The 21,129-nt window shown below is 34.9% G+C and overlaps 1 long non-coding RNA gene across 4 annotated transcripts in view; it reads left to right on the forward strand.

Moving 5' to 3' along the window:
- LOC110259475 (uncharacterized) overlaps positions 1-21,129 on the forward strand; it is a 531,787-nt gene that overhangs the window by 232,025 nt on the left and 278,633 nt on the right. For 2 of the 4 annotated variants that reach the window (XR_014838781.1, XR_014838780.1), the window contains one exon: positions 12,047-12,128. The exons of the other annotated variants lie outside the window; for them this stretch is intronic. This is a non-coding gene — a long non-coding RNA (uncharacterized LOC110259475). The remainder of the gene's footprint in view (positions 1-12,046; positions 12,129-21,129) is intronic. 4 annotated transcript variants of the gene reach the window in all.

Below are 21,129 nucleotides of genomic sequence, written 5' to 3' on the forward strand. Positions count from 1 at the left end.
ATGAGCAAAAGTTGTGCCAGTTTAGGGATATTTTTGTCATTTTTCTTGAGGCTGCCAGAATCCCACATCCTAAGGTTTTTGGCCTTGAGATGTTGTTATGCATAATAAAACACTCATGACCTTGAGATGTTGTTTTTCATAATAAAACAGTCATATTAAGTGCCTTTAGAGTGATGAATACCTGCAACTTAATAATTAGGCACTTAAGGTGGCAGAAGTTTTTCATTTAAAGGTAGTTAGTTGTATGAGATAGATTAGGAGGTTTCAAAAATTCCTTCCAGGGACAGATCTCAGACCAAAACGCATGCACACACACACATAATAAATAATAAATGGATGGATCTCACACTTAAAAACGTTCATACATAATAGATGAAATTCTGAATAACATAGTTCATTAATGGGAATATGTGCTTCTTCAGTTCTCACAGATACTCTGCATTAAGAAATTCATTTCCAGAATCAGCATTAGTTATTCATGTAAACATTTTGACTGGAGCCTCTATTGAAATTTGCACTGGTCTATTCAAAATTTCTTATAAAAAATAATTATAGAATGGCTTTGTGAATCTTGTTAATTTTTCCAGCCTTTGGTTTCCAGCAATTTCTACCATAGTAGGATCCATTATGACCATAGAGTACCATAGCAAGAATATTTTCAAACACATTATTTCTTTGATCATTTAAATGTTTAAACATTAAATTTTGTGGGGTTTTTTTTGCAGGATTTCAATAAGGTTAATTTGATTTAGTAGCTCTTGATAATTTAAATTTATTAGATGGAATTTGCCTGATAAATTAGCAGTACATGATTGTTCTTAAAGATTAAAACTTTTCTTTTGGAAAAGTAATCAAATTGTCTATATGGTAATGTACTTTATTTTTTATTTGTTTATTTTTATTTTTATAATGATTTTTATTTTTTCCATTATAGCTGATTTACAGTGTTCTGTCAATTTTTTGCTGCACAGCAAGGTGACCCAGCCACACATACATGTATACATTATTTTTTCTCACATTGTCATCCTCCATCACAAGTGACCATAGTTCCCAGTGCTTGAATTTTTGTTCTATTTGATTATAAATATTTATCATTTTAAATTAGGTAAGCTTTGGTGATATGGTAGGGTAAGAAGACCAAAAGCTACAAAAAATAAAAATTCCAGTGCTAATTTTTAAAAAGCAGAGTAGGGGTAAAAATCTTATGTCATGAAACTGCTAATTAAATTTCAAGGGAAGACATTGATTTTTATCCAACATTGTCATTTCTCTGTTAAAATATGTAAAATTGTATAGTAATAATTAAAATATTAATATTTTATTTATAATGATCTATAGTTTACCAAAGGACTTAATATTATTTATATCTTTGTAAGCTTTAAATATATCAAGTTTAAATATATCCATTTTAGACATGAGGAAAAGAGTTTAACAATAAAAATCATACCTGAGTTTCAAAAACAAGGCATTTATTTTTACCAACTAACAATCAAATATATTCTCTCTCTTATCTTAAAGCTATCTTTATATTGCATATCATAACCTGGCATAGATACATCTCAAATATTTACTTTTTTAGTTTCCATCTAAATATTTGATACACCTTGTAGATAAGCTTCTTCATGCTGTTCTACATCAGAAAACAGAGGGTAAGCTTTGTATCATATGTTAACGTGGCTCATATCATAAACATCTAATAATCATTAGAAACACTCATATAGCATTTATGCCCAACTCAAACCATTACTTGTGGCTTTCGTCCCTTGACTCCCAGATAGGTAATTGTGAACAACTCCCTTCCATAGCGTTTCCCAGCTCGTTATCTGAAGTTGCCTTTTCTGACCCTGTCATCTTGCTTGGACTGTCAAGATAGAGTCCTGCTCAACAACTGAACAGTTTATCAGAGACATAGAAAACCTCTTTGTGGTGAAAAATCTCACCCTCTATTTAAGTTTTTTCCACTGAAACATAGAAGTCATTTGTTCTCTTGAGATGCCTATGGAACATGTTTTTTTTTGGGGGGGGGGTTGTTATTTTTTAATAGTTATTTCCCCAGTACAATTTTTTTTCTACTATACAGCATAGTGACCCAGTTACACATACATGTACCCATTCTATTTTCACCCATTATCAGGTTCCGTCATAAGCGACTAGACATAGTTCCCAGTGCTACACATAGGGTACTATTTTTTTGTACTTTTCTCTCTCCCTCTTTAGACTATAATTCCTTAAGGACAAAGGCCAGATCTTAGCCATTTTTGTATGCTCAGTGCATAACAGTGCTGAGGACAAAGTAAATCCTAAAATTGTTCCTTATATTAGCAACATGATAAGCACGAGTTCTTCTGTCTTCTTCTCTTACACAAGTTCAAAAGCAGACATGCTGGAACAGTTACTTTGTGGGAAAAAAATCTTTACAGAAATGTGATTTAAGTATAATGGGTTTGTCTTTAATCAATAGATGATATGAAAAATATTTCCTTATCTTTTTTAGACTAGCTCCTGATGACACAATACATTACATTGATCAATGTCCTTACTTAAAAACTTATTTGAAAGTATATTTGAAATCTCACAGAGAAAATTATGCTTAAAATTCATTTCTAACATGAAATATACCTTTCCTTATTATTTTATGTATTTTCTTCTGCTAGATAATGATTCAGTCATGTTTACTTCCATTTTGACTACCAAGAAACAAACTTAATTGCCTTATCCTAATTTAAGCCATTTTTTTCTAGTAAAATTGTCTCCTAATCTGGTTTTCCAGTTTATCATGTATAAAAATCACCCAGGGGACTTGTCAAAATACATATTTTTTTGCCCTACTCCCTGAGATTCCAATGCAGTCAATTATTACCTTGCAAATTTTGAACTCTTGGGCAATTCAGAAATTGACAGGTAAATATACGTTTCAATTCTTAGGATATTTACAAAGAGCATAGGAACAAAAAGTATTTCCAAGCAAACAGCAAAAAAGGAATGATAGAGAACATGACTCAAGCAGTCTGAAAGATGTCAAAAAGAGAGAAACAAAGAAAATAGGTCTCTTTTGGGTGATAAACTCGGTATCTGAAAAGGTTCTCCCCAGAGTTTTGAGCTGAGTATTAATCATGCACATAAAGAAACTACCAGAGATTAGGAAAAGAATTGCTAGCAAGAAATGAAAATAAAACTGCCTCCATATCAAAAAATGAGAAGGGATGGTTTTATCAAGTTTCATTAAAGAGAATGCTTTCAAAAATTGAAAGCAAAATAATAGCAAGTCAAAAGCAAGTGTATGAGAATGAGAACAACACCAAAAAAAATAATTCTAACAAATATAGAAAATCAATAGAAAGTTAAACTCCCATTCATGAACAGATATGTTTAATAAATTAGGCATAAAAGCAAGTTTTTTTTTTTTTTTTTTTTGGTCTTTTCTAGGGCCGCATTTGCGGCATATGGAGGTTCCCAGGCTAGGGGTCCAATCGGAGCTGTAGCCGCCGGCCTACGTCAGAGCCACAGCAACGCAGGATCCGAGCCGTGTCTGCGACCTAAACCACAGCTCAGGGCAACGGCCAGATCCTTAACCCATTGAGCCAGGGATCGAATCCTCAACCTCATGGTTCCTAGTCGGATTCCTTAACCACTGCGCCACGACGGGAACTCCCAAAGCTAGATTTTTTTACTCTGAAAAGTCATAGTTAGAACATATTACAGAAGTTCCCATTGAGACACAGTGGTAGCAAACCCAGCTAGGATCCATGAGGATGCCAATTCAATCCCTGGCACTTAATTGGTCAGGGGTCCAGTGTTGCCTTGAGCTGTGATGTAGGTTGCAGATGTGGCTGGGATTTTGCATTGCTGTGACTGTGGTGTAGGCTGGCAGCTGTAGCTCCGGTTTGACCTCTAGCCTAGGAACTTCCATATGACGTGGGTGAGACCCTAAAAAAAGAAAAGAAAAGAAAGTATTACAATAAACATCATTTTAAGTGGGACAGTGTTAGAAACATTCCTTTTAAAGGGAGAAATGAATTAAACAATTTCATACATTTTTGATTTCTTGTTTTTCTCAGTTAACAGTGTCTTGAAAATCACTCAGTATTAGTTGATAGTTTTTCATTCTTTTTTTAAAGCTTCATAGTACCTTATTTGTAGATGTATGAGTAATTCATTTCAGTATGTGGGTCTGATATCTTGCAACTACAATGTAGATCTTTTACATGTGTGTTTTCATATTTTTGAAGGTGTAACTTAACAGTGTAACTTAGTGATAAAGCCCTAAAACTCGGATTGAAAAATAAAGGTACATTTAGTTTTTTTAGATTTTTTTTTTATTTCATCTCCATAGCAGTTGAATTATCTTATATTCCAGCCAGAAATATGTGTGAAAATACTTGTTTCCCCAGAGATCTGTCAACAGAGTGTGCTGTCAAACTCTTAAATTTTTTTCAGTCTGATAGGTGAAAAATGGTATTTTGGTGTTTTAAATTTCATTTCTATTGTTAGAATTATAAATTGACTAAAATTGAAAAATATTTTCATAAGTTTAGAGCATATTTTTATTTATTTATTTATTTTTTGTTAAGTCTCTGTGTATTTCTACCCATTTTTTAAAATGGATTTTTGGCTGGAAGTCTTTTTTTTTTTTTTTTTTTGATCCTTTGTTCTGTTGAATTTTCATCTTTTTCTCTTAATTTTTAGCAATCTTGATATAGTAGAGATAATGTTTATAGAAAAATGTTTTTCAAAATTTGTCATTTATCTTTTGATGAATAGCTATGTAGGAAAAATAAATTAGACATTAATAATATAGTTTATTTACAGAGTGGATGGAAACAGACTGTAAGGTTAAAAAAATGGGAAAAAAAGAAAGACAAATATATCAGTGGAACAGAATCGAGACTCCAAAAATAGATCCACATAAAAATAGTCAGCTGACCTTTGATAAAGGAGCAAAGGCAATACAGTGGAGCAAAGATAGTCTTTTCAACAAACAGTGATGGAACAACTAAACATCACATATCAAAAAAAAAAAATGGAATCTAGACACAGACTTTATAGCCTTCACCAAAATAAACTGAAAAAGGATCACAGACCTACATGTAAAACATAAAATTCTAATCCTCCTCAAAGAGGACAGATGAGAAAATCTAGATGACCTGGGGCATGGCCGTGAGTTTTTATGTACAAAAAGAGAGGCATAGCCTTCAAAAGCAGTAACTGCCAAGATGGCAGTCTCAAGGGAATGAGAAGACAAGGCACAGAGTAGAAGAAAATATTTGCAAAAGAAATATCTGATAAAACACTAGCGTCTAAAATATGCAAAAATCTCCTTAAAATAGCACTAAGAAGATGAACAGTAAAAACTGTATATATGCTAATACTAAAGTGTAAGCAAGTAAATACATAAAGTACAGTGTTGAAAGGAAAAGCTTTTCTTTACATCGCTGTATGAAGCAAATGATGGGTTTTTAAAACTCAGCATTTTGAAGCAGTCATTTTAGTAACTGATTCATTGAAGGATCATTAATGGATGTTAAATAATTAGGTAAAGTTTGTGGGGAAAAAATACACCTAAATGTCTCAAAATTTCTCCCAAAGCTCACTTAAAACTCTTAAGAGGAAAGGTATTGTTGCTATGGAAAAATCTGGCTGCTAATACCTTTACCAAGAGATCCAAGTTAATATAACCAGGAATGAGACCAATTACTACCATATACTTACTAATATGATGCACTGTGAAAGGCACAATATTACTTACACTTTAGAATTTTCTTCAAAACTGCATAAACTAAATCTAAACATAAGGAAACTATCAGGTAATACAAATTGATGGACTAAGCAAAATGGAAACTTTAACCTGTAAACCTCAAAAATGTCAGTATCATTAAAGACAAAGAAGGTAGAAGTAGTATTCTAGACTTTAGGAAACTAAAGAAATGATATATGTGGCCTTGTAGTCGATCTTAAATCAAGAAAAATATTTATAAGGGACAGTATAGTAACACTGGGGAAATTTTTAATATGTAATACATGTAATACATTATATCAGTACTGTTCAATTGTCTCAATTTGATTATTTTATCTTGGTTGTTTAAGAGAATATCTTTATTCTTAGGAGTACCAAGCCAAAGCATTTAAGAGTGAGAAGTCATGGTATATATCACTTATTCTCAAATGATTTGGCAAAAAAAATATTTAAGGAGTTTGCGCTGTGGTGCAGTGAGATTGGAGGTGTCTCTGCAGCACCAGGACACAAGGTTCCATCCCTAGCCCAGCACAGTGAGTGAGGACTTGGAATTTCCACAGCTGTGGGTAGGTGCAACAGCAGCTCAGATCTGATCCCTGGTCTGGGAAATCCAGATGCCGTGTGGTGGCCAAAAAAGGAGATCCTGCTGAGTAGCATTGAGAACTATGTCTAGATACTCATATTGCAACAGAACAAAGAGTGGGGAAAAAAAAATGTATACATGTAAGAGTAACTTGATCCCCATGCTGTACAGTGGAGGAAAAAAAGAAAAGAAAAAAGTTAAGAACAAAAATTATACATACACAGACGATTTTATTACATTCCTCAAATTTTATGTTGGAATTTGTTCAAAATAAAAACTTTTAAAAATTCAAAATATTAACAAAGTAAGGATCCCACTTTTACTGCACTTATGCGTTATTTTTCTCATGGTCTTAGAGTGCAGTAAGATAAACTATCAAAGTGTTAGAATTCCAAAGAAGAATATAAAATTCTTATCATTTGCAGATGATACAGTTGTCTGCATTAAATATCAGCAACAATATACAGAAAGTACTATATTTGAGCAACTGACTGGATATTACATTTCTTTAAGACAGCAGCATTTCAAAAATATCAAAAATATGCTTTTAAAAGCATCGTCTCTAATGGCAGCAAAGTCACAAAATACCTAAGATTGAATTTAACAACTATGTATACCACCTGTATGCATAAAATTATGAAATTTCCCAGAAAAAAAAGTTGAGTGCTAAATAAATGGAGAGTTATCGTATATTTCATGGATGGGAAGACTTGTAAATATAAGTTTTCCTAATTTGACCTATAGAATCAAAGTAATTCCAATAAAAAGCTTTATGAGCTTTTTCCCCTTGGAATTGGGAAGACAATTTTAGCATGTATATTGAGAAGTACAAGAGCCAGTATCAGACAAAACGTTTCTGATGCAATAAGAGGAGGAGAGAGAGAAGGTGTTGGGGAGGGAAAACAAGAACAATAAGAACAAGAGGATGGGGCAGAAGGAGGAGAAACTTAGCCTCCTATGTATCAGGACTTAATATGAAGATACAGCTAGTTCGACATGTGGCAGAGTTGACATGACTGATCAATGGGGAATGGAGGGAAGGATCCAGTAAACAAAGGTTAACAAATGGTTTTCTCCTTGGAAAAGGGGAAGACTGGATCCTAACCTCACATGCACAAAATCAAATCCAGATCAAGTAGGAAATTTAAAGTTAAAAATGAAAACACAATAAATTGTTAGGCTAGATAGTCAAATACTTTCTGACTTTGAGGTAGAGAATAATAGTTTAAGTGGGACACTAAAACAATAATTCTAAAAGAAAATTTTAATCAATTTAAGCATATTAAAGTTAAAAGAATCTGTTTATGAAAAATACCGTAAGAATACCATAAGTGATGTTTAAAATGAGAGTTCCTTAGCTTTTTATTGGAATTACTTTTTCATGTTTAAGTATTTAATAAGTTACCTGAGATCTTCAACACGGTGTTATGAAATAAGCTTTGTGTCAAATGATTGTGCCTAACTGTAGACTAATATAGGTGTTCTGAGCATATTTAAGGTAGGCTTGGCTAGGCTATGATGTACAGTAGGTTAGGTGTATTAAATCCATTTTCAACATACTTTCACGTTACAGTGGATTCATAGGAATGTAACCCTATGGTAAGTCGAGGAAAATCTGCGTGTGTACGTATGTGTATGTGTATATGTATTTTTTTCTTTTAAGATTCAATGTAGTAACAGCTGAAAAAACACCCAGAGTATAAGAATGCAAAAGAACAAACACAAAAACAAAAGAATGCAAAAGAATCTCTCAAGACTCTCTTCCAAAGACAAGAAGGAAAAAAAGTCATGTATGTAAGCTAAATGACATAATAAACAAAGTCATGATACTAAGTATTTTGTAAACTGAGATAAGCCACATAGGTGAAAGAGATACTCACATCGGTGAGAAGAACCCTGCTCCTAGACTTGGCTCAGCCCTAAAGTAGTTGTATACCTGTGGGCAAGTTTCAAAAACACCCCGGGCTTCTATTTTTGCATCTGTTAAATGACAGAGTCAAACTGGGTGGAATACAATCGATTTCCACTTCGGACATTCAGTGCTCTCAGGTGGTTCTGAGGAAGTAAGGGGATAACAGTGAATAATTTTTAAAGCTATGTAGCAAATATATTGTTACAGGTATTTCTCTATTTGAAATTTAGTTTTATTCATATTAAAATAATAATCATCCTTTACTGTGCCTTAATGTGCTACTAAGCCTGTTACACAACATTTTATATTTACTGACCTGTATTTTACATAGGAAGACACCAAAGCTCAGGAACACTAAAACAACTCATCCAAAGTTATGTTCATCTTCTGTTTTTATTAGATTCATTAGTAGCAAGTCTGTATGATATGTAGAAGAAGCTTTTGCAGTAGGTGAACCCCGAACACATTCCTTATAGAACTAAAATGTTGACAAGAGAAAAACGAAAATTCTAAATGGAAATTTGCAGTATTTTATTTCTTAAGAAATAAAAGTTTGAGTCCATTGGCAATTTTTAAGTCTCATAGGTCACTGCCAATGGGGAAAAAAAAAAAGTAAAACTCTATTTGGGGAAAAAAGGAATATAGAATGCCTGCACAAAACATCTTTTAAAAATGGACAATATACACAATCAGCCATTTCAGAGAAGAAACTCAGGTATGATAAACACACCAAAAAGGTGTGCAATGTCATTAGCAGTCAGGGAAATGCAAATAGAAGCTGTAGTGTGATGGCAGTTTGCACCCATTAAAACAGTATTGAGGAACACAGTTAGTAACAAGGTTTGGGACAGATGAGGATCAACAGTCCTTCTTTTAAATTACTATTAGAGTACAAAATGATAAAATTCTTTGGAAATCAGTTTGGTCTTATAAAATTCAATATTCCCATATTCTCCGACTCGGCAATTTCACTTATATGTATAGACTTAAACTCGCACATATGTGTTCTAGAAGATGTGGAGAAGAAAGTTCAAAGCAACATTGTTTGTAAGAACAAAAACCTAGAAATAACCCAAATGCCTATCAAGGAAAGAATTCTTAAATAGGTAGTATAGTCACACAATGGAATATTATGCAGCAGTTTAAATGAGTTAAATATATGTGTGGGTGAATCTTAGAAATTTTTACACGGCCGCATTTTCTGATGTATTTCATCCATAAGCATAATCAATACAGTGAAATTAAGGTTACTTAACATTTCAGACATGTGGAGTTTCTATATTTATATATGTTCTTTTAGTTGACAGAAAATGACAAGTTATTGTTGGTTGTCATGCCGTTGCCTGGCTGGTAAAACTACACTGTTGCACAACATAGACTTCTTAGGAAAACAAAAAATACCAACAAAGTACAACTTCTGCAAAATAAACCACAGCATTCACTTGAGGATTGAGTGACTCTTCATTAGAAAATAAGCATTTTTGAAAGACTGGTTTTGTATTGTCTAACTGTGGTATATTAAATTTTATGTTCCCTTTAGGGCCTTATTTTAGCCAACCAGTGAATTAAAATAGCATATCTTTTAAGCAATAGTCCCAATTGGCTTTTATTCAAAAGTGTCCAGTCAACATAGTTAAAAATAGTTCATATAATCAAAATCTTTCAATTTCACTTACTTGTTTAATCGTTAATGCTTTGTAAATATAAATGAGAAAAATGAAAATACCTTTTCTTGAACTAACAACCTATTACTGTGGTTCTCAAACTCCATTGTGCTTCAGAATGAACTGAAGAGCTGATTAAAACACAAATCACTGGGCCTCTATCCCAATTTCTGACTCAGTAGCTTTGGAATAGGACCTGTGAATTTTCATTTCTAGTAGATTTTCTGCTATTCATGCCTGGTCTGGAAACCACAGTTTAAGAACAGGGGTCTCTCAGTTTTTTTGATTCAGATACCACTTGGTTTTTTCCCTGGGTCAGCAAACCATAGAAATCATGTGTTAGATTGAAGGTTATATACCCTGAGTTCTGCCCACTGGTGTGCTCAGGCTGTGAGGTCCACAGTTTCATCATCTGCATAAAACAAAGTTGACTTTAGTGGTCTCTAAGGGTGTTTCAATTCTAAAATTTTATGAATCATTATTCTTTCAAGATTAAGTGCAAAACGTCAGTGAATTTTCTTATTTCTTGATATTTGCTGATAGGTCATTTGTCAATGTGAGTTCATAGAAACTTTGTCAGCATCTACTAAGGCCTATGGAAATCAACATCTGGAAGAAAATTCCATATCAAGAATTCTGCAGAGTTCCCATTGTGGCTCAGTGGAAACAAGTCTGACTGGTATCCATGAGGATATGGGTTCCATCCCTGGCCTCACACAGTGGGTCGGGTGTCTGGCATTGCGTGAGCTGTGGTATAGATCACAGATGTGGCTCAGATCTCACCATTGCTGTGGCTGTGGTGTAGCTGGCAGCTGTAGCTCTGATGATTCGACCCCTAGCCTGGTAACTTACATATGTCACAGGTGTGGCCCTAAAAAAGCAAAGCAAAAAAAAAAAAAAAAAAAAAGAAAGAAAAAAGAAAAAAAAGAAAAACAACAGCTTTTTTTTTAAGTCTTAATCAAAATAAGTGATAAATATTTGTAAAAATACACTTACATGTTTTTTAAAAGACCAACTTTACATTTTTAGGGGGCTAGGCATTACCTTATTTATGATAGGGGATTTTACTTTGTCTAAAATGTGTCAAGCAACTTTTGTTTCTGGTAGAAGTTTCTCCTGGGTAGTGACATAAGTGGTAATGAGCCCCTGTTCAGGAAGTTTCCCAGACCCCAGAGATGAGCAACTAACTTGAAAAGGCAAATGAGAGTCTTAGTTCCTCTACTGAACACGATAAAGTGGAGGACATGAAGACAGCAATTCTAGTGCCAACTTTTGTAACCTGGATTCACCCCATTTTGTGTCTGTTAGTCTAAATGAACCTGGAGACCTGGGTATCTTCTAAGTGGGATAAAGTCACTCTAGAGGGGAAAAAAAATGTGCAGTTGAAATAATGTATGTGGGATGTTTTTGCAAACAGCTTATATTACCTCGTAAACATGCTCCCTAAGAGTCTATTAACATCTTTATATTTATAGGTACCATCAAGAGAAATGAACTACTGGGTCCCCACATAGGTGTGATAAATGGCAGCCCAGGCAGTGAAGAGAATGCAAGCCAGACCTTAGGTCATTTATTTCTGGCTTTACTACTTAGAAGTTTCAGCCAACAATCTTATTAATGTCCTTTGGTGATTAAAAGTGTCTGCAGGGGACTAAAGATGATTTGAGGCATGTGATTTCGGAATACCAATTCTTCTTTAACCATATTTCATGCTCCTTCCTTATTTTTGGTAATGGGTTTGATAAACTCACTATACACTGTTGACATGGAACATTGTATATGACTCTGATGGCACTCGCAGACACAACTTCAAAATTCTTAGACTAGAAAATATTTTTCAATGAGCAGTAATTCTCTCCAGATGAGTAGTGAATGTTCATTTCTTAAAAATACTAATTTATAAGAAAAAAACACTACACAGTAAAATTTTAACTCTTAAAAATGCATCAAATTGTGTTGTATGTCAGGTTGCCCAGAGTATAAAAGAAAATTCATAATTCTGTGATTTATTTTTAGAGCTACTAATTGGTTCAGAATAAGCTGCAAAAAAAATAAAGAGTAATTCAGTATCTCTACATCAGCTTATCGTGTAGTCTCAAATCATTTCTTCTCAGGTAGGCAGTTTGCTGACTATAGCTTATTTTTTCTTCCAGTTTTAGGCCTGATTCAAACTCAGCACCCTAGAAAAGGGAAAAACATTCTTTTGGCTCTCAGCATTGTCCAAGAAACTAACAGGTTTGACTTGCCTTTCCCTATGTATTTTAATCCATGATTAGTTTAAACCACAGAGGGATGTGTGGGTACATGTGTCTGTGTCTGTGCATGTGTGTGTGTTATACACATGCATGTATGAGTTTGTTATATGTGTCTATGCATATGTGTATATACATGTGTGTGTGTCTCTACAGAGGAATTGACCTTCCCCTGCAGTAGACTGAGGCAGCATCTACAGATTTCTGTAGTTACAGAAGATTACCAGCTATTGCTACTCAGAAATATATCCAGTTCCAAAGGAATTTAGTGCATATGGCATGAGTCACACTACTAACACTTAGGTAACATTTTTGGTGCTTTTAAGCAGATAGAGTACCCCATTTTTTCCAAATAAAGTCTAGATGTCTATTAGGACCATGGAGAGAAGAAAATCTGTAAAAATGAAGGTTCCAGTTATCATTTACTTCCAAGAATGCCTTTTCGCTTTAGCCATCTTTATTGGTTATGTCCTTGAATGAGATACACGTGTATTTTCTGAGCTGGTTTGCACTGCTGAGCATGTGAGCTTGCAATCCATTATTAGGAAACTGAATCATAAATCCCTAATGCACATACAGTCATATACCCAAATCTTAAGAACAGGATTAAGTTGAGCCCATCCCCTATAAAAAGTAGTTGAGAGCTCCGAGCAAGGCTTTGAAAGGGGTAGCCCTGCCATTGCAAATACAGACCTACCACACATGCATGCATGTGTGTTGGAAGCTAATGGGGCTTACTGACTGCCTTACCCACGGCTTTCAAAATGCCAGTTTCATAGATCTTTATTTAGGAATAGTTGCCATAATCTGAAGGGAAAATGGAAAACCCATCTCCTATAGAACAGTGGTAGAGGTCATCTCTGCTTGTATTTTGTGAGCAGTGCAGATGCCATTTCCCAGATCTACTGATTGTGAAGTGCTGAGTCAGCACTCTCTTCAGCCATATCATCGTCATCAATTTCAAGGTACACTAGCACTTTCTTCACTGATATCATGGTGACTTCACTTATGTGGAGCCCCCATGTAAGATATTTTCTTTTATTCACCCTGGGTTGACTTCATCCATACCGTTAATTATGTAAAAGTAAGATGGGTTCTCTTTCTTCACAAAGTTTGGTTCACAAGATTTCTCACTTATACCTCCAGAAAAAGAATTCTTTCACTTCAGGTGTGACAGTCTAGCTTTACCCCTCCCCTCCAAAAAAAAATTCTACCCTGAAATTATACTAGATTAAGAGTGAATGTCATGGAACTTAATAAATGTAATTAAATTACTTATACTTTAGTTAGGCCCTCACACTTTGTAAAGCATTCATCATTCCTTCCCAAACATTCTCTTAACAGTTTTGTCTTTCTCATTTCATAAAAATCCCTCATCTTTTGCCCTGTCACTGATTTACCGTTCTTCTATGTGTCTACACCAAAGTGTTGAATTCTGTGTAAGTACTATCTAAAACCCCAGGCATTTAGAATATTAGGAAATTTGGGTTTGGGCCCTAAAATCATCACCAACTAGATCTTCGATATTGTTTAGGCACTCACCTTAAAGCAGTTTAAATGGTTAATAAATTTATAAAAGCATTTTCTTGGCATTCAATTTTGAGTCACTCTCAACTCACATAGTACTTTTTTAAAATACAGGGTGGTGACGTTTATTGTCACTACTGTGGGATTGTCATTTTTATGCAGAACCATTTATTGCCAGGGTGAAAAAAGTTGCTAATCCATTTTTGAACATTCAAGATGAGTCTTTAAAGTCAGATGAGAATTTCATTTAAGATGAATACCAGTAAGATGGCATTCAGAGTCTTCTTAAGTCGCAGTTAACATTGTTAGTAGATGGGGGGAAATAAATAAATAATGCTCAGTAGATTTTGCTGTTTTTGGAAAAGCAGACATTTTACTCAGATCTTTCTTTACTCAGACTTCTTGCAGAGTCACTTCTCCCCCAACTATAGAAACACAAGCAGCATCACAGGCATTCATCCATCCAGAGCTGATTTAATTTGACATGGCTCAGCCAATGAGAACAGAGATTTCTCTAAGGTGAAAGAGAGGTGACAGTTGTGAATAAATGTAGAATCATTTGGGGCATGTAAGTTTTCTCAAGGGCCTCATCTTCTATGGTGGATGGGCAGCACTGATATCATTACTTTTTAATTATTCCCCCTGGTAGACAGGTGTCACCTCTTAGCTTGGAGTAACTCTGGAGATTATAGATTTCATAACCTCTCTCTCGGCAGTCTCAGCTTGCAGAAGGATTCTTGTAGCTTAATGGATTTTTAATATTTCAACTATGTTTTCTTTGCTTCACTTTAATTATCATTTCCTACTAATGAACACTTGTGCTTGTAAACTTAATCCCTGTGTTTGCCTCTTGCCATTCCCTTCTCTGTCAGAGATTTTCACTTCAGTTTGCCATTTGTGTATATGGTTTCTATCATGATACATATGCTCACTAATAACATGATGATTATATTTCAAATTTTAACATTGTTTTAATGAGTTTTCTCTTTAATGAGTTTTGTGATTTCCTAATTTATTCTGGATAGAATCTTTTATCAGATATGACTTGAAATTATGTCCTCCTCAGTCTTTGTCATGTATTTTCATTACCTTAACAGTTTGTTCAAAAGGCAGATGTTTTTAATTTTGATGATGTTTAATGTTTTTATTTATGGATCATGTTTTTGGTGTCACACTTAAGAAATCTTTGTCTGAACCTGGTTCCAAAGATTCTCTAATGTTTTCTTCTGGGTTCTACATTTAGATCTGTGATCCATTTTGAGTAGATTTTTGTATATTGTTCAAGAGATGGATTGAAATTCATTGCCTATAGATAGCCAGGAGATCTAGCATCGTGTATTAAAAGGCTGTCCTTTCGCGGTTGGATTTCATTTGTATCGTTAAGAAAATCAACTGTCCTTCAATGTGCGGATCTATTTCTGGAAACTCTTTTTAGATCCATTGATACGTTTTTCTGTCTTGACACAAAATACCATACTCTCTAGATTACCATATGTCTTGAAATCCGATAAAAGTAGTCTTCAACTTTGGTCTTTTGAAAATTGTTTTGACTAATTGTATGGCCATTAGATTTCTAACATAAATGTTTGAATTAGCTTGTCAAAGTCTTTAAAACATCTTGATGAGATTTCTTTTGGGGATTATGTTAAATTTCTGAATAAGTTTGGAAAGAGTTTATTTTTAGCAGTACTGAGTCTTCTGAACCCAGAATCTACTACCTTAGCATTTGGTACTTTTTAGTGTATAGGTCTCAAACATCTTTTGTCAGTTTTTCCCAAAGAGTTTCATACTTTTGAAGTATTGTAAATGATACCATCTTGTCTTTTCAATTCTGATAATTTATTGTTAAAGTATATAAATATAGTTGCCTTTTTAAAAAATACTGATCTCGTATCCGGAACCTTTACCAAATCATTCATTAGTTCCAGTAGCTTTTTTGGTCAATTCTAGCAGACTTTCTACCTAGCAATCTTACTGTCTGCTGATTTCAAAGAAAATACATGGCAACTCAGGGATGGGATGTGGCATCCTTGAAACCTGCAGGACTGAATGAATTCAGGTAGAACAGTGTGATAAAGGGCATCATTTCCATTAACCTAGAACATAGGATGTGTAAGGCGCTATGATAGTAAGAAAGTTAGATTAGGACCAGGTTTCCAAAGGCCTTGATTACCAGCCTAAGAAAGATATATCACAAATATTCCTTGGGAAAAAATGAGTAAATGTCAGGCATTCTAATATTTTAGGCAATTCAAGTCCATAATTTGTTGAGTATTGCCTTGAGCTATTCGAGATAAGCATGGCAGATGAAATGATTTCAAAAATGAGTAAACAGAGAAAGAAGGGCTATTACTCATAATCCTACTGCCAGGCATGGGATTATTCATTCTTAAACTGCAGACTTCCCTGACACCAATGATCTATCACACAGATGGGGTCCACTGCGAAATAAAATGACATATGTTCAAGTGTTGCTCATATGTCCTAGCCACTTTTACTAACCCAGGGTTCTAGCCAGAAAATGACTACTGAGTATTCCTTTTGACTTTGCCATATAGTTCTGTAAAGGGATACCACAGGCCTGTGCATTATCATTTTCAAATTGCAGTCTGGTCTCTGTCCTCTATACCCCCTCCCTGACCTACCACTTATTACTCTATGTATAGATGGAACTACAAACTCATTATCAAATAAAAGTCAATTTGAACTTATTAAATCACGACCCTGAAACATGAATTCTTTTCTACAAATTTGGTATATGTTCCATATCTCTTTATGTAACACATTATTATTTTTAGCACTGTGAGAAAAGACACCAGCTCAATTTTTACTCTTTGGTCTGAGAAATACTATTCTTTTCCCTTCAGAAAGGACTCTCTCTCTTTGACTTGGTGTTCCATGAGTGTGTCAGAAGTATCCCACTTGGGAGAAGGGATTCTTGGGAGAGCCAGAAGAGAGTTTGTAAACGTTCATGGCCTTTGGAATAAGGGATTTTCTGCACTATCTCTGTGCTTATAGAGGTTGAATTATTATCATGCTTGGCTATTATGTAGTTTTTAGGATTACTTTGTTTTGAAATAGAAACAACTCCTGTCTTTTCATCCATGAGCACCCTGCTAGGTGCTGCTGTTGCTCCTACTGGCAGGCATTTATTGGAATATATGCCAAATATTATGAAAATGATTTTATATATGGTGTCTGTATTATATATTTAATGCAAATTACACCAACTTCAGCAGCTTAAAACGAGCATTTATCATCTCAAGTAGTTTCTAGTGATCAGTGATCTGGAAGCCACTTAGCTGTGTGGTTCTGATTCAGGTTCTCTCATATGGTTGGAATAAAGCTCTCAAAGTCTGGAAGATAGGCTTCAGGCTCACTTATATGGCTGGATAGCTGATATAATATGCCAGTAATTTAATTAGATAAGAACTATTAATGTTCTCATATTACAAAAAAAAGGATACAGAGGCCCATTGGGTAACTCAACCCAAGTCTAATCATTGTCCTTGGTTTTAACCACTATGGTTAAAACTCATAAATGGAAAAGGGAATTCTTGGGTGTTTACAAAAATTTCTTTTGTTAAAATAAAATATAGGAGTTCCTGTCATTGCTCAGCAGTTAACAAATCTTACTAGCATCCATGAGGACACAGGTTTGATCCCTGGCCTTGCTCAGTGGGTCAAGGGTCCAGAATTGCTGTGAGCTGTGGGATAGGTCACAGACATGGCTCAGTTCCTGCACCACTGTGGCTGTGGCATAGGCTGGCAGCTACAGCTCTGATTGGACTCCTAGCCTGGGAACTTCCATATACCATGGGTGTGGCACTAAAAACACAAAAAAAGAAAATGAAAGAAAATGTAAATTTCCTTTAAAGGGAGATCTGGCTCCTTCATTCATCATAAAAAATTATTTGGTACTTTTGAGTGTTTAATACTCTTATTTATTCATTTTATCCTGAATACATGCATAAATACATACATACATGATATATTCTGAGTCAAAGATAGATTTCTTGTTAAATACCTCACAGTAAATAATAAATGAGTCTTTCTCCTATTGCCCTAGTCCCTACCATAGAGTGACAAAATGAGAGACAAGTCAGTTGTCTTACGCAAGTGGATAGACTCATCCATAAGTGAGGAAGAAAAATTAATTTTCTATGCTCATAAAGTGGTAGGAGATGGATGTCCACTCATTTCCTGAACGGGTCTCCTCCTTACTCCAACCCTTTGATATGTAAATAGTATCTTCTAAATGCCAGAGACTGTCTCCAAGTTCTTGGGCCTGATTCCTTTCTGAAATGAAACAGAGAGCCCAGTAATAAACCCAGACCAGCTGTGGTCAATTAATCTTCCACAAAGGAGGCAAGAAAATGAGGAAAAGAGCCACTTCAATAAGTGGTGCTGGGAAAACTCGACAGCTGCATGTGAATCAATAAAACTAGAACATTTGGAGTTCCCATTGTGGTGCAGAGGAAATGAATCTGACTAGGAGCCATGAGGTTGTAGGTTTGATCCCTGGCCTCGCTCAGTGGGTTAAGGATCTGGTGTTGCCATGGGCTGTGGTGTAGGTTGCAGATGTGGCTCAGATCTGGCGTGGCTGTGGCATAGGCTCGCAGCTATAGCTCAGATTTGACCCCTAGCCTGAGAACCTCCATATGCCACCCGTGCGACCCTGAAAAGAAAAATAAAATAAAACTAGAACACACCTTCATACCATGCACAAAAATAAACTCAAAAGGGCTTAAAGACTTAAATATAAGACAAGACACCATCAAAGTCCTAGAAAAGAACATAGGCAAAACATTCCCTTACATCAGCCATACAAATGTTTTCTTAGGCCAGTATCCCAAGGCAATATAAATTAAAACAAGTATAAATCAATGGGACCTAATCAAACTTATAAACTTTTGCACAGCAAAGGAAACCATTAAAAAAAAAAAAAAAAAAGACAACCTGAGGAATGGGAGAGAATAGTTGTAAACAATGCAATCAGCAAGAGAAAAAATATACAAATAACTCATACAACTCAGTAACAAAAAAAAAAAACCAACCCAATCAAAAAATGAGCAGAAAACCTAAATAGACATTTCTCCAAAGAAGACATACAGATGGCCAATAGTTACATGAAAAAATGCTCAACATCACTAATTATTAGAGAAATGCAAATCAAAACCACAATGAGGTATCAACATACACCAGTCACAATGGCCATCATCAAAAAGTCTACAAATAATAAATGCTAGAGAGGGTGCAGAGAGAAGGGAACCCCTCCTACTACACTGTTGGTAGGAATATAAACTGGTACAACCACTATGGAAAGCAGTATGGGGGTTCCTCAGAAGACCAAATATAGAACTACCATTTGATCCAGCAATCCCACTCTTGGGCATGTATCTGAATAAAACTACAATTCAAAAGATGCATGCACCCCTATGTCATTGAAGCGCTGTTCACAATAGCCAAAAAATGGAAGCAACCTAAATGTCCATCAACAGATGGATGTATTCAGAAGATGTGGTACATATGTGCAATGGAATACTACTCAGCCGTAAAAAAGAATGAAATAATGTCATTTGCAGCAACATGGATACAGCTAGAGATTCTCATACCAAGTGATATGTTAGAAAGCGAAAGATAAATACCATATTATATCATGTATTTGTGGAATCTAAAATATGGCACACATGAACTGGTCTACAAAACAGTAGTTGCAACAGTAGTTGCAGGTGTGAAGAATAGACTTGTGGTTGACAAGAGGGAGGAAGGTGGGAGTGGATGGCCTGGGAGTTTGGGGTTAATATTACATTTAGAATGGATAAGCAATGAGGTCCTACTGTATAGCACAGGGAACTATATCCAGTCTCTTTGGGTAAAAATAATGTAAGAAATCTTTTTATATTAAATCTTTTTGTATATCTGGGTCAGTTTGCTATACAGAAGAAATTGACACAACAGTATAAATTAACTATAATTTTTTTAAAAAAAGATAGTAGTTTCAGTCATTCTGGCATGTTGGGGGTTTCACATAGGAGCCTCTTGTTAAGGTTCTTCTTGTCAACATAAGAATTTTATTATCCTTTTGATTCAGAGCAGTGCACTGCACACATGGTATGAGATCTCTTTCTCATGGTATGTAAGGAGTCTCAGAAGGCTAGAGTTTTAGCAGAACACTGAGAAGGCAAGAGCAATTTTATTTCCCTACAGGGACCTACTGAGAGACTATGGGGACTCTCTCCCTTCTGAACAACTTTGTTTTTTCCTTGTTTTTTTGATGAAAGATACCAAAAGGGCTTACAGATTTTTACCTACATATCACTTTGCAAATTACTTACATTAATCATTAGGTTTCTCTATGTCTGGTGCATTGTTTATCATTGGAACACTTTGCAACATTTTTGCATATCAGTCACTGAAAGATGATGGATAATGGTATCTCTATAGCCTGGTGTCTTAATCATATTTTATAAATAATAGCAATTGTAACAACAAATATTTATTTACCACTTAATCTATGCCAGACAGTGTTCTAGGTGTTTCACAGACATTAATTTAATGGTTATAATCACACAATAACATATGCATAATGCCTTATTATTATCCCTATAATGGGTAAGCTGAAATATGGAAAGTTACGTGATATGCTCAAGATGAAGCAAGTAGAAAATTGCAGTCTAGATTTGAAGGCAGGCACTTTGGCTCCAAATTGCACACTCTTGATTATGGTAGCAGTTATATGTGATTCATTATTTAATAAACAAATATTTATTTTGCACCTTTTATAAACCACACACAGTTTTAGGCATGCTGGATACATCATTGAACAAAATATTCAAAGTCCCTGACTACATGGAACTTATTTCCTGACTAACACTAGGGTAGGGTAGGTAAAGAAGAAAAGTTGAGCAAGTAAACATGTGTATAATATAATGTTAGATTGATAACTACTATGGGGAAGAAATTAGAGTAGGAAAATAGAAACTAAAAGGAGCTGCTCTCCTAGAGTCTTAGAAGTTTTCATTAGGATATTGTTTTTGAAATGTGAGTTGCTACCCAGACTCTGGAGGATATGATAAACTTAGTCATCAAGAGCAACATTTTTAAACAGCATAAACTACAATAAAATCAATTTTAAAAGAGGATAGCAGAGTCCATTGCATAAACATAGTTTTTCATAGGGCAAATCCTTCACTGAGCACACACATGTTTATGTGTACTGAGTCATGAAGTCAACTGTACTTCTTTCCATGTGTTATAACAAAAAAAAGGGGGGGATTTTTGTTTGTTTGTTTGAAATCCTGAGAAACCAGTAAGAAAGCCATTGAGGGTGGGTGGAAATGAAATCCAAGAGGTGAGCATAGGCCAGGACTTCTGCACCAGAATCCCCACAGAGCTCTGTGAGCCATGGTAAAATGTTTGGCTTTATTCTAAGTGAGGTCATCCATTTGAAAGTT

This window comes from Sus scrofa, chromosome 2, assembly GCF_054392235.1.
Source record: "Sus scrofa isolate SSC_HxYL_T2T_F1_AM1 chromosome 2, Sscrofa_HxYL_maternal_Yorkshire_Landrace_v2.0, whole genome shotgun sequence".
Classification (NCBI taxonomy): domain Eukaryota; kingdom Metazoa; phylum Chordata; class Mammalia; order Artiodactyla; family Suidae; genus Sus; species Sus scrofa.